Below are 14,480 nucleotides of genomic sequence, written 5' to 3' on the forward strand. Positions count from 1 at the left end.
TGTACAACTCTCTACAACAGTTGTTTTGAATCTCTGCAAATCATTTGTAGATTCTGAAGTACTACAACACACCTTGTTAACGTCACGCTAACATCAGACTCTTGTCTCTGCTGTTCAAAGTAGAGACCCTGTACCATCTCCCAGCTACTTTAAACATACTTTGAAAAACATATACATTGCTCAGCATTTAAAATAAGTCCAAACTGGGGATTATGCAACCAACGAACATCAGTATTTAGTGAATTTTCTACAGTTAATGCCTCCAGTCGATGAAGACTTTACTGTTGAGATTCAAACAGCATTCACAACTGAAAGTATTTTGCTGAGCAGCTGTCTCTTTGTTATCTCAGCAGATACTGTGTTCAATCGTTGATGAAACTGAGGCAACTGTGCAGGACCTGTATAGACCATCTCCAAGTTGTGGATAGATGCCATCTCAACCAATCAAAGTTCACCCAGCTCAAAAACTTTAAAGAGGGTTCCCTTTTTGATGTGAGTGATGAGTGCTTTACTGAGCTTATATATATATCGAAATAGGAGGTCACTGTACGTGCCTACGAGGCACAGATTCATATGACAAAAATAGCGCTATCATTGCTTAGAATTCAGTACTGTGTGCTATGCACTGACATCACCAAGACATCATTTTTCATCTTAACATATTATACTATATATTATCATATATGTTAATATATTACCAAAATATTATTAGTATTCAACTGCTGACCTGAATCTAGTGTTGTGAATGCCGCATTAACCTATTTAACAAAATGTAAAATTTTCCAGCAATTTTGTTTTGTTTTTGCTCTTTACTGTTACATAAATTGTATTTTTATCTAATTACATGCAGATGCTCTTAATATTCGTAACTGTTGACCTTGGTCCAGTTTTTTGCAAATGTGTTGCAATACTGTACATATATTTCGCATATATGTTTTGTTTAATGGGTCCTAAGCAGATAAGTACCTTTTGCGAGTGCCAGTGTAAGGATACGAATCTACTGTAGTGGACGCTGGGCCATGACTCTGTAACTCATGTAAATATTTTTTTATATGTTATAACTTGCATGCTGTGTTTTTTTTTTATTATATTGTTATTAGTTTATCCATAAACTATATCGCTATTATGTCTTCGTTTATTGCTGTATTATAACCATGCCAACAGATTAGCGATCCTGTTTATTACTAATATTATATGGTTTTTACTTGGTTCCGTTAGCCGGAATGGGTGAGTATATTGTATATAATGGAGCACGCTCACTCAGTTGGGCAGAGCAGATAGCCGTACGCTCCTAGGCTAGTGAAATTTCCTTCTATAATAAAATTGAAAGAAACTACACTCATTATCTTCTCTTGATGTAATAATCTAGATCGTGCCAAGTAAAGGCCGGCAAATTCCTATACACTGGTGGCAGCAGTGGGATTGCCCCGAACTCGGCAGGCACCATCTAGAAATTTAGAAATCAAACTCCGGCAGACCTTAGTAGAGAAAAACCGGAGTAGTACGGCAAACACCGGGGGTTCCGAATCAGGCCAAGATAGCTGTACGGCTATCCCCACATTTGTAGATAAACCTGGTGTTTTAAATAAGCAAGTTATCCAGCACTCCAGAGAAGCGTTGATGACTGGCACTACGCCAACCACCCTCGGTCTGTAAGGCGCTCGATACTGCCAAACGAGGTTTAAGCATCACTAAGTAGGGCCACGATCGTCTATAACGGTTCTCTTCACTCGGAGAGAAGCTCAAATCATGTCTCAAAAGAAGACAAGGAGTGTAGACTGAAACACGAACCGATTAGCTGACGCCATCGGGAAACTTGTCATATTAAGTCGGAACTCGGAACCAGCCTCAAAGTTCAAAATGCCCGAGTATAATATAATAGTATAATGTAATAAGAGCCCCAGAATACTTCATTAACAGATTTAGAGAAATTGCAGCTGCAAATAAGTGGGCCGAAGGGGTGCACCTTTTGAGGTGCAGCATACTGCACCTCAAAGAGGTGCAGTATGCTGCACCTCTGCACCTCTGCACCACCTGCTGCACCTGCACCTCTTTGAGGTGCAGTATGCTGGCCTCAAAGAGGTGCACCTCAAAGAGGTGCAGTATGCTGAGAAGACAAATCCGAGCATGCAGAGTCTCAGTATACAGTCTAAGTCTCGGACAAGTCTCAGTATACAAAGAGGACAAGTCTGAGCAAAGTCGAACAGTTTAAAAAAAGGAACCCAAACCTCCCTGCAGGAACACGCAAGAGAAATTGAACGGCTAGTCCAAATAGCCTATGCGGAACTGCTCGAACCGTTTAGAAGCAACATGGCAAAGGAATACTTCTCAAACTCCCTAAATCACCCCGCCCTACAGCGGCATCTCCCAGCAGTACCCACAGAGACTCTCACAGACGCAGTATGAGCTGGAAGAGAATTTCTTCAGATCAAATCCGGAAAAAAACTGACTCTGGGCAGAGTCCGGACTGTGGCAAAAGAAATAAAAGATCCAAAGGCCAATACAAGACATGGTGTAGTACGCAGTGTCAAACAAGACATCTTGAATATGATGCTATCTAAAGTAAAGCAGCTGGCGGAACAGGTCAAGCAGCTGCATAACAAGCCAACAGAGCCTCCAGAAAGTAAGCCTGCCATTTGTTGGGGATGTGGAGGCATAGGACATCTCTAAAAGGGGTGCCCCAGTTAAAAGAAAAAGTGGTCGAGAAACGGAGGAAGGCCGCAGCAGTAGCACCCACTACTAGCTGCAATAAAGCCCCTGCGGAAACCAGAAAAAACAAAGTACCGATTCAGCCAAGGCCTCATCCAGATAGACCTATTCGAGAAAATCAGGCCGACCCAGAACTCCACCTCAAGCAACCCCCATAGCTACCCAGAACACGTTTCAACCACTACTTTCAGGTACTTTGGTGCCCTGTCTTGCAGAGGACAGCCCCCGCCATCCAAAGAGACTCGCCCAGGCACATTCTCTACCTGCATGAACGGAGCAGCCTCAGGCAGTCCCTTTCGAGCACGAGGAATCTGCGCAAGCACGCCTGCTGGGGCGCCCACATTCTACCAGTTACTTCCTCCCGGGAAAAATCGAAGGTCGAGCAGTGCACTTCCTGTTGGATACCGGATGCATCACTAACTTGCTGGGAAAACAGGTGTTCGACCGACTTCCCTGGGTTATAAGAAAACCGTTGGAGGAGAGTGACACCCATGGCCTGCTTGCTGATTGGACCAGGTTACCCTTTAAGGCTTCGCGAAGGAAGACCGAAGAAGTTTTCATAGTCAGTCAGGTTAGTGAAGACGCAATTTTTTGCATGCCTTTCTTTATGGCACACCGATGTTCGATGGAGTTTGCACAACCCGTGGTGAAGGTAGATGGGAAGCCGTTGGCTTGTACCGACCGAACGAGGAAGCTCCTCTAGAACAAAGTCCAAGTAATTAGGGATTTGGTTGTGCCAGCTAGGACTGAGGTTGCGGTCAGGTATAGGTTGACCACACGAAACTTCTGTCCAATTGGGATAATCAAAGGGTACCCTGAGGGCCCGCCTCTAGCTACAAGCCTGACCGAGCCCGGAGCAGATGGAAAGGTGTTGGTTAGGTGTCTCAACCCGAACCTTCCACCCCTGACCATTTGTTCGGGAACCACCCTAGGCACTTACACTAGTGTGGAAGCGCCTCCGTCCATCGTCGGTGCCCCTCCCCTCAAGGCAGTCCCTGCTGTGCCGATCACCCGAGTCGAAGCCGAGCCCCAGATCCCCCATCATCTCCAGGAACTGTACCAGGCTGCCAGACCTTCATGTCAGAACGCAGAGCAGGCTTGAAAGCTGGCTACCCTACTGACCAAGTATGGATCAGTGTTTAGCACTGAAGATGATGATATGGGTAAAACGTTGCTCATGGAGCACTCCATGCCCGTGAAAGACGGGACCATACCTATTCGTCAACCCCCTCATCGCCTAGGGCCTGAAAAGGCGGCGGAGGCCGAGAGACAGGTACAGGACCTGTTGGCCAGAGGGTTGATTGAGCCGGCTAGAAGAGCATGGAGCTCACCTATTGTATTAGTGAAAAAGAAAGATAGAAAATGGCGGTTTTGTGTGGATTACCGAAGACTCAACTCGGTAACAGAACAAGACACCTATCCCCTTTCGCGGATAGATGAAAGCCTGGATGTTTTGGCTGGAAGCCGATATTTTAGTACCCTCGATCTCATCAGCGGATAATGGCAAGTTCCGTTGGACGAGGATGCCAGGGAAAATTCAGCCTTCATCACTTGTGCAGGATTGTGGAAATGGAGAGTCTCTCCTTCCAGACTGGCTTCCGCCGCAGTCACTTTTCAGCGATTAATGGAGAGAGTGTTGAACGGGCTCCACTGGCAAACGTTACTATTGTACTTGAGTAATGTGATTATTATCGCACCTGATTTTGAAACTCACCTCCGGCGGCTGGAGGAAGTGTTCCAGCAACTATGGCACGCCGGACTCAAGCTCAAACCGACAAAGTGCGAGCTGCTACAGTCCCATGTGCGGTACCTGGGCCACATAGTAAGTAGCGAAGGGGAAGCCACGAACCCTGCTAAAGTGGGAGTTGTTGAGCAATGGCCAACCCTGCATGGAGTTCAGGAACTGCAATGGTTCTTGGGTACTGTCGGGTACTACCAGCAGTACATCCTAAAGTTTGCCACCATTGCGAAACACCTCCACCAGCTGGTGGGAAAGGAAAAGCCCTGGCAATGGACAGGCGAGGAGCAGGCAGCATTTGACACCCTGCGCCACAGCCTCATCACAGCGCTCGTGCTGGGGTATCTGGATCCGAGGAATACCTATATCCTGGACACAAATGCCAGCGGGTGCAGCGTGGGAGCTGTGCTGTCACAGCAGCATCGCAATCAGGAACAAGCGATTACTTACTATAGCAAAACACTCACTCCCTCGGAGCAAAATTACTGCGTGACACATGGAGAGCTGTTCGCAGTGGTCAAAGCAGTAAAACACTTCCGCCCGTACTTATACGGGCAGGAGATTTGGCTTCACACGGACCATGCCTCCCTGCAATGGCTTTGCTGCAGGAAGGAGCTTTCCCACCAGGTGGCGTGTTGGCTAGAGGTGCTAGCCAAGTTCAAATACAAGCTGGAACACCGCGCAGGATTAAAGCATGGCAACGCCGATGGCTTGAGCAGGCAGACCTGCAAAGATTGTCGACAGTGTGCCCAGATAAAGTACCGCGATGAGGCCCAACTTGACTGGAGTTGGACCAAGAAGACCAGTAGGAGGCTAGGGTGATCAGGAGAAACCATGTTCTGTCAGGGATTGCCAGGCCCACGCAAGAGGTGGCCGGCCAACCCCATGTTTCTACTGAAACAGCCAAGGTCAACCCAGGACCGATCGAGGCCATCCTGGGATTCTCTGACATTGAGCAGGTGATGACCAGAGGCACTGCTAGTTGCTACCAGGAACTATGTAAGAGCTGGGCAGAGGCCGCTAGGACCGCGCGCGCGACGACCGACCATATGGGCTAGCACCCTGCCCCCATGGAGCCACGGGCCGTATCGAGGTCAGTCGAGGCCACTCTGGGAACTGAGGCATCGGCTCAGCTAACTATCCAGTTGGCACTGCTGCAGAGCAAGGGCAAGATTGCTGTAGCCATAATGTACCGAGCACTTCGAAGCCACACCGAAGTGCCTTCGGAACAGTTGGAGTTGGGGAGTCAGGAGCTCAAGGATTTGCATAGCAAGAGGGAATCCCTGAGAATCAGACAGGATGGCGTGCTGGAGGCCAGAGTGACCTCTCATTGTCAAACCCGATGGTATGCCGTGTGTCCCCGACTATGAGGGAGCCAGTTATCTGGCAGACACATACCATGACCCACTCCAGAGTGGGGAGGACAGTAAGCCACCTCCAGCTTATATGGTACTGGCCCGGACTGACAGCCGCTGTCCGCAGGTTAGTACAAAGCTGCAAGGTGTGCCATGCCGCCAAAGCCGACAGCGATTATACGCTGGCTGACCCTAGCAGAAGGTCGCTGTCGACCTGGTAGGCCCCCTCCCCACCACCCAAAAGGCAATAGGTAGATCTTGCTGCACTCGGACCACTTTACCTTGTGGCAGGATGCCATTGCCATTCCGGAGGCCACGGCTCAAGTAGTGGCCAGTGCCCTTGATGAAAAAGTTTTCTGCTACCTGGGGCTTCCAGAGCAAATCCATACAGACCAAGGCGCTCAATTTGGTAGCCAACTGATGGAGGATCTCTGCCAGCTCTGGAAGGTGAGCAAGATACAGACTACTCCCTATCATTCCCAAGCAAATGGGACCGTTGAGAGAAACAATCGAGCCCTGGGTAACTCTCTGGGAGCCCTGTTGTTGGAGCGGGGCCAAAAGAAATGGGATGAGCTCCTGCCCCAGCTCATGCGAGCATACCGGAGCACCCCCCACACAGTGACAGGCGAGAGGGCCAACTTCATGATGTTCGGCAAGGAGTTGCATCTGCCTGACCAGTTAGAATGTCATCCCCCTCCCACGGAGATGCAATCTGCCAGCGACTACGTGCTGCGGAAGCAGCAGAGGCTGGAAGAAGCGCATGAGGTCCTCATTAGGCGCAGATGGAGACTAGGCAGGCAGACCACGAAGAGCCACTGCTCTTTACACCTGGGAATTGGGTGGGGTTAGTATACAGGCGGAGGCAAAGGGGGCAAACGCTAAGCTCTAATCTAGGTTTGTGGGCCCCTACTAAGTCATAATTGCCCGGCCCAACCATGCCTATGGGATGGAAAGACAGGGCCAAACCTCGACTTAACACGAGTTCAGGTTAAAACCCTATGATGCTTGTCCAGGAAGCCCTGGCCGTGCTCCAGCAACGATTGAGCCTGGAAAAGGGCCAAATATGAAATCGTGAGGGATCGATCCTCACGAAAAAACTGCCCACAACCTGATGAAGAATTAATGGAGTTCTCTTTTCAAATGAGTCCAGCTGATAAGCTCGACAAAATAGGAAAGGCAACTCCACAGGCCAATGCCGAAAACGAAAACTTGCACAAGGGTTCGAACTCCGAACCTCCTGCAGCACATCCCCATATCGAAGTTAAAGAAGAAATGAACCTTTCCCCTCTAGAACGCACCAATGAGTTAAATGCGTACCTGGACTCTGGACACCTAGCGATGTCCCCCAGGCTGTGAAAAACCCCATCCCCACCACAGAAGTTTTAAATGTTCATCCCATACTAAAAAGAAGCCGGAACGGTATGGTGATTGGGTCTATCAGACAACGAGACGATACGAAGACCTAGTTATAGACCAGACGGCCTAGGAGCCTAGTCCAGGCCATCAGACCACTCTATTATGATCGCCTCCAGCCAGTCACCCGTGTAGAGACCTCACAGCAATAACTTCAGAAAGAAAAGAGACAGTGCAAAAAGGCAGCCCACAGTACCAGAATCAGGATACCCCAGCTACTGACGACAAACATTCGATTGACCAAAAGATTAACCGCCTTGAATACCATGTTAAGCAGCTTGAGACATGGGCCCGGCTGGTTGCGCAACCTTTTTTGTATTAGTTAGACACGGTCTCTAATGGAGGGGAGTGTATGGTGGACACCGGGCCATGACTCCGTAATTCATGTAAATATTTTTATATGTTATATCTTGCATGCTGTGTTGTTCTTTTTATTATATCGTTATTAATTTGTCCCTACACTACATTGCTATTATATCTTCGTTTATCGCTGTATTATAACCATGCAAATGGATTAGCGATTATGTTTATTACTAATGTTATACGGTTTTTACTCGGTTCCGTTAGCCGGAACGGGTGAGTTATTGTATACTAGCTGTGCCACCCGACGTTGCTCGGGTAATAGAAAAGTCTTTAGACAGAAAATTGATTTTTATTTAACATATAACAACATTTGCCATTCTAACTTTCAAACTACATATCATGAGAAAAGTGTTTTGTCTTATAAACAATGAGAAGTATATTATAATGAAGTATCGCTATTAGCCAGTTTAATAATATGAGTGAATAGCTTCTCATGACGTTATGCTATGACCCGCGTCGTACGCAAAGCAGTTAAGTATTTGCTCTCATATAATGACTTATATTGGCAAGCTAGCAATTCGATTTTTGTAGTCTAGTGGGTAAGGCGTCAGACTGGCCCAACGGCAAGGTCTGAGATCGAATCTTCTTCGCTATGGAATATTTATTGCAAGATTTTAAGATCTATAGCCAGACAATCAATCCTACAAATGACATACTTTGAGATATATATATATATGTATATATATATATATATATATATATATACACAGATATCAAAACATATCATTCCTCTAAAAAAAACAAACCATAGGCAAGTACAAGATGCAAAAAGCTATCAGAATTTGAGCTATGTGCCAGCTTAGGTAAGACTTGTGCTTTGATTTGAGCTTTAAAACGGTTAATTTTTCTTAAATTTTCAAATTGTTGGTATCACCTTGTAGAGAATTCTACGTTTTTACAAATGATGTACAATGCAGCTATCAATTTTAGAGCTGCTGAAAATGGATGCTTTTTTGTTGATGTTATGATCTCTTAATTAGTGATTTGGAAACTAGGGTTTTGTTTCCGGTTCTGGTCACGGGACTTTGCGCCACACGGTTTTGGGTAAGACCAAAGCCGTAGCGTATAGCTTCACAGAGCCCTGCGAACAAAGGAAGCGTATATATGCGTTCGCTCGTTTCCAAACAAACAGGTCACGCCCACTATTTTTATATAAGTTATAATGGAGAGGCCGCGACATTAACCAACGAAAAGATTACTCCCATCAATGATATACAGCCCCCTGGGGGGGCTGTATATCATTGCTCCCATTGATAGTCGCTTTGAAATTGATTGTTGTATCACACACAATTTGAGAGAAAACAAAATTTTCTACAAAAAGTTACCAATATTTTTCTGTAAAAAAGTAAAGTAAATGCAAAAAAGTGAGGTACATGTATTATTGAGAGAGCGAGGTATGATTATTCCATTAGCGAGTTTGTTTGAAAACAAACGACTTTGTTTTCGGTTTTGGTCGCGAGACTTTGTGAAGCTATCCGGCTAGCGAGAGGAAATTAGCACCCCAAATGAGAACGCGCGCGGCAGGTAGGAATAATGGGTTGTTGGGTTTACCCGGCAGGTACGCTCGTTATCGCGCTCTAAACTGCGCGTTTTAAACTCGTACACTAAACTTGCATCTTCCCCATCTTGGAGAAAAGATTTTTTCAGCAAGCTTGAATCAGAACACAGAAGGAAACGACCTGCAACTTTATCAGCAATAATAAAGCATGTGAGTAGCAAGTGGTACATGCGGTGGAGTAGTTCAATTTCTGTTATTAGACGTAATTTTAGAGTAGGGTAAGTTGAGTTACATGGGAGATGTCTTGTGTCGGATTTCTTGAAGGCATGCAGTCCTATTGCTTAGATAGAGATCATTCAAGAAATTCTCTTGGTTGAAGTTTTTCGTGGAGCAAAAAGTTACTGACCTTCATGAGGCTAATAATGCAGAGATAAGTTTATCTCTATAAAAACTCGTGATCGCTGGTGCTGTTTGGGATAACATCTGCCTTCAGTGGGGACAGGTTCTTACGTGTGATGATGGTGTCAAGAGAGTTTTGCCAGGGAGGGTTATCCTCGTGGGGCTTGTGATATTTTGTCTTAAATTTAGTCGTTCTAAAAGTTCCAACATCTTTTTTCTCTTGCTTTGGTCTGAGGCAGTGGGCAGTAGATCACAATTGAAGTCTCCCAGGATAACTGGAGTGCAATTTTTAAGTCCAGATATTTTTATTAAGCGTTCCTCAAGTATAGTAAGTTTTGCAATAATGACCTTACGGTTTTTTATGTATATATAATTTACTTGGTCTTTGCCGAAGGTGGGTGACCAGTATGAGGTTGTCATAGGGAAGACCAAGAGACTCGTCCAGGCTGACCTAGGTTTGTGTAGCTGCACTTATGGCAACACAGGAAACGTCTGTAAGCACCTGTGGGCTGTGATGGTGAGTGCATTTGAACGTGGAACAAATGAACACCACTACAAGCCACTCCAGCACCAAAGGGAGGATTTGTTTTGGCTTTCAACAGGTAATACCATGGGACTAATTACTGTTTTAAAATGATAAGAAGTCAACTAGTTTGCTTAGCCTTGTTAGATGTAAAGTTTGACTATTCACAGTGAACTCTCATAAAACATCCTAAACTATTTTACAGGTCAGAAAGCACAGAATGGCTGGTTGGAGCCGCTCCACCACAATACTTTTATAGATAATAAAACGATTAATACAGAAGGAGAAGTAGAAGAACATCTTCAATATGAAGAGATTGTTAAAAGGTACTGGCCTAGTATTAACCATCAATGCTTTGTAAAATGGAGTGGTCATGTATGACTAACAAAAGCCAGCCATAAAGCTTACTATTACTAAAGATTGGAATTTTTTGAGACCAAGAATTCATTCGAACCACTTGCAGTACGAATGTATAAATAATCTTTTTCAACTAGAACCTACTTGTGTTATACAATATAAAGTTTGGTCATATGTGGGTATGATTACTCAAACACTAAAATTTATTAGGTGGCTTGATATGTTACATTTTGTGAACAATTGTTTTGTTTTTATCATTCTAGCGAGAACAGTTATTCAGAAGTGGATGTGATACCAAAGGTTTCTGAACTACAGCGCCAGAAATGGTAGGTCCCGAGGCAAGGCACATGATCATCATATTTATGCATGTTTTTCATTTATAAGCTATTTTGTCACACATGCCTGTTATGACATGTCAGCAATCATCATGGCATAACATACCTGATGGTTATTATTTGCCACTGTTGTGATTGATTTGATAAAATCATGTCAGAAGCCCCGTGTCCTATGTTCTCTGTTCAACAAACTTATCACCTTCTGCTTCTTGCTTCATTACTCCAGTGGTGTGTTTACTCTCCTGCTCAGTTTATTCAGTAATGATTTTTGCTTCTGAAATGATTGTACATTTTATGATTCATGCCGAAATAAATACTCTGTGTGAACAATGATGATTCAATAGTTAAAAGACAAGATTACATAACACTGGGAGATATTGCTGTTTATAATATGCACATCATGTACATATTATTGAGTTTTTTTTAAGGTAATCAGCTATTGATGCATTCCACAAGAACATGTCGGATAAACTCGAAAACTACTATGAGGCGGCTATGTATGGTCCGGCCTTTGAGACCTTCATTGAACGGTGGAAGACCCGTACAGCGAGTCAGAAAATCACTCTCCTTAACACCCCATTGTCTTTAGGAGAAGGATAGTTTTACGCAAAAGAGGTGAATTTTAGGGTGAATTGGCAGGGTGTAGTATTACCAGTTTAGGTAACAAGTCAGTCAGTTATACATTAATGTACAAGCATGCCTCACATGGTATTCAATATTGATAGCTGTTTGATACATGCCTAACTATTAGGCCCACCCCCCAGCGGTTCTGGGACTAATAGTTTGGCTGGTGTCAGACACTCCTCATCAGATATTCTGGATAAATTTTTGTGATTAATCGAGGTATCATCAGATTTATACCATGTAAGACATAACGCAAAACATATTTCACATGAAAAAGAACAAATATCATAATAATTACAGGACTAAAATTGGAGTGCAGCCTTCAGCAGTGGCCAGAAGAAAAAGGCCACTCGGCACAACAACGAGCCAATGTGGAGGTTTCCATAGGAAGGCTGCTGAACATGCCTATGGGAAAAAAACCAAGAAGAACCATCCTGCCCCACATAGTTTATCATTCTGTATAGAAAGAACCATTTTTTAGGCAAAACTCACTCCAAGAAATGATACCGGTATGTTTATAGGTATAGAATAGTCTATGGCTGTGACTTGCGCTTTTAATTGGCTGTACACACCAGAATTTATAAATGATGATGTCTTATGAATGATAATGGTTTCTTGCTTACACGTCCAAAGCTCTGAGAATGTCAGCAGGCCATGCATTTTTATTCACAGCTGTCCGATCCACATGTTTGAATGGAACATAGGTGTAAAATATTATAAATCTAAAAAACCATCTCCTTAAATCTTGTATCATTCAATCAATTTTATTGATCAGTTTTTGGAATTACTTTTCATTATTGTTGATAAGATGCATGTGAGTACATCTCAAGTCTCATTTGTTAGTTAACACTTTTGGATACTTGCTGTTAGTAACACTTTCTTTTGTTATTATTGTAGCAAATCTTATGACACACTGAATGATGATCAGTTGGCAGTGGCTCAAGAAGATACCATTACTACATCAGAAAATGTTCCAGCATCTCCCATATATGACATGGAAGCTCACCCCTTTGCATTATTTTGTTTTATAATTTTAGGTGTGTTAGGTGTGAGACTTCATCCTCGTACAGTCTGAATAGCATCTTACTGAGTATTTCCAAATGAGGTTTTTATATATTAAAACTTATTGAAAGAATACAATGAACATTCTGGATATACATTGTAAGTGTTTTCAAACTTAATCTCACATTTTATCACCTAATCCGCCACATCATAAAGCGGACATGATTCCTGGATGAGGCACAAACATGAGTCTTTTTAATGGTTAACACCAGACATTGTTAATCAAACTCTACTAATTTATGCTGTAGCAATAGTGAGGATTACGACGCTTTTGGGATTTGTAAAAAGATATAAAGGCACAGCCTGGCCAATTGTCCTACTTATATTTTTTGATACAGCTTGATGATAAAACTGAGCCTCTTGATGAGTTGATGCCTGCATTTGCGCCAAGAATTGTCTATATAGATCACAGCTGACTTGATTTGATCAAGAACTATTGGTTTGATATTGTTACTTACTATTACAACTGATCTGTTTCAAGTCACATGGTGAAGTGCGGATGTGTAAGTGAGTTGTAGCATGTAAAAATTCTGCACCAGTTGTATAGCAGCAGTGCTATTCATTCATCACTGTAAATAAATCCTTATTAGATCAGCCAAGCCAAAGGGGTTTTTATAGCTTACCACCCAAAGTGAGAGTATAAGTTCACTCCATTCAATGGTAGTGAACACACAAAAACTGAGTTAACTTTTGTTCTTTGCGCTGAGAAAAAAGATGATCAGTTTCCAAAATTTACATAATCTGCAGTGAGATTGATTTTTCTATAAACAATTGCTCAATCAAGAACTGAAGCTTAGAAGACAGAGTACCAAATATCAACAAAGCTACTTCCTTGTTCTGATCAGAGCCGTGTAGTTTCACAGAGTTTCGTGGCCAGCGGAAGCGTTTATGGGAGCTCTATTTTTATATAAGTTATACTGGAGAAGCCGCAACATTAACCAACAAATATCACTCTCATTGGCAGTTGCTTTAAAATTGATTGTTGTATCATACACCATTTGAAAGAAGACAAAATTTTCTACAATAAACCACAACTTTTTTTGTAAAGAAATAAAATAAATGCAAAAAAGTGAGATGTTGAGAGCGAGGTAAGAATATTCCATTAGAGATCAGTATGTCGATCGGGTTTGTTTGGAAACAGCATTGTTGTTTCCGGTTCTTGATGCTGGACTCTGAAGCTATACGGCTTTGGTTGTGATGGGCAGGTATAATTGCAGTGGCTCAAAACCTGGTCAGTTTCTGGGTCGTTTTGTAGAAGTGGAGCTTAATCAGGAAATGCAAATGTTTTGTCGGCACTAAGCGACGAGGTTTTAAGCAAGTGCCAATGTTTAGTCGGTTAGAAATTGAGTCTGTAATCTTTTTATTTTTTGTAACAAAATAAAGCATAAACATCGTTTTAGGCAAATCTTTGATCAAAAATATGAGATCTTTCATCAAACTAGCATAACGTATTCACATAGTTGTTTATCGTAGTTTTGTCGTGTTAAGACGAAATAGTAACAAGCTCACGAAACGGAAAAAAATCTTCTCAAAATTACATCATCACAAAAATATCTTACATACGTTGTAATATGATTGCACTTACATGTATGTAGCGCGGTATTATATAAGTTATTGAATATTTGTGATTATGTTCTAACCAAATAAAATGCACATTGAAACATATGTCTACTTTGCTACCATTCTGAGAGCTAAAGAAGATTCTATTTCATTTAAGTGTAACTATTTATGTTAGCGTATCGTAAGACAAAGATTGTGAAAAGGCAACAGAAGACATTAGTCTATCTTATCTTTACTACAAACACCGACTTCTCCAACAACTAACTTTATTTAGATTTTGAACATGACCGCACTCTGTAGGTATTCATTTGTCAATTTGCTTATATATTTATTTTTTATGTACAGCATTGTGTGGCCAAAAAAATTTTCTTGATTTGTTGGGCAAAAAATATTTTGTTACTGTTGGCATGATGATGTATTTTCTTGCTCCAATATAAATAATGCATGTGGCAATTGTTGTGCATCATTGTTAGCAGCTTTCCCGTTACCTCCACAAGCACAATGTAGCCAATCCTGGAAAATCAGAGGGCAGCACACACAAAAC

General features: G+C 42.9%; 1 long non-coding RNA gene across 1 annotated transcript; it reads left to right on the forward strand.

The window, feature by feature from the left end:
* The first annotated feature begins 11,157 nt into the window (after window positions 1–11,157).
* Window positions 11,158–12,746, forward strand: LOC137388714 (uncharacterized). Its single transcript, XR_010978005.1, has 3 exons — window positions 11,158–11,305; window positions 11,615–11,823; window positions 12,212–12,746. It is a non-coding gene; the product is annotated as an uncharacterized lncRNA (long non-coding RNA).
* The last annotated feature ends 1,734 nt before the right edge of the window (window positions 12,747–14,480 follow it).

The sequence above is a fragment of the Watersipora subatra genome, chromosome 2 (genome assembly GCF_963576615.1).
Source record: "Watersipora subatra chromosome 2, tzWatSuba1.1, whole genome shotgun sequence".
Classification (NCBI taxonomy): domain Eukaryota; kingdom Metazoa; phylum Bryozoa; class Gymnolaemata; order Cheilostomatida; family Watersiporidae; genus Watersipora; species Watersipora subatra.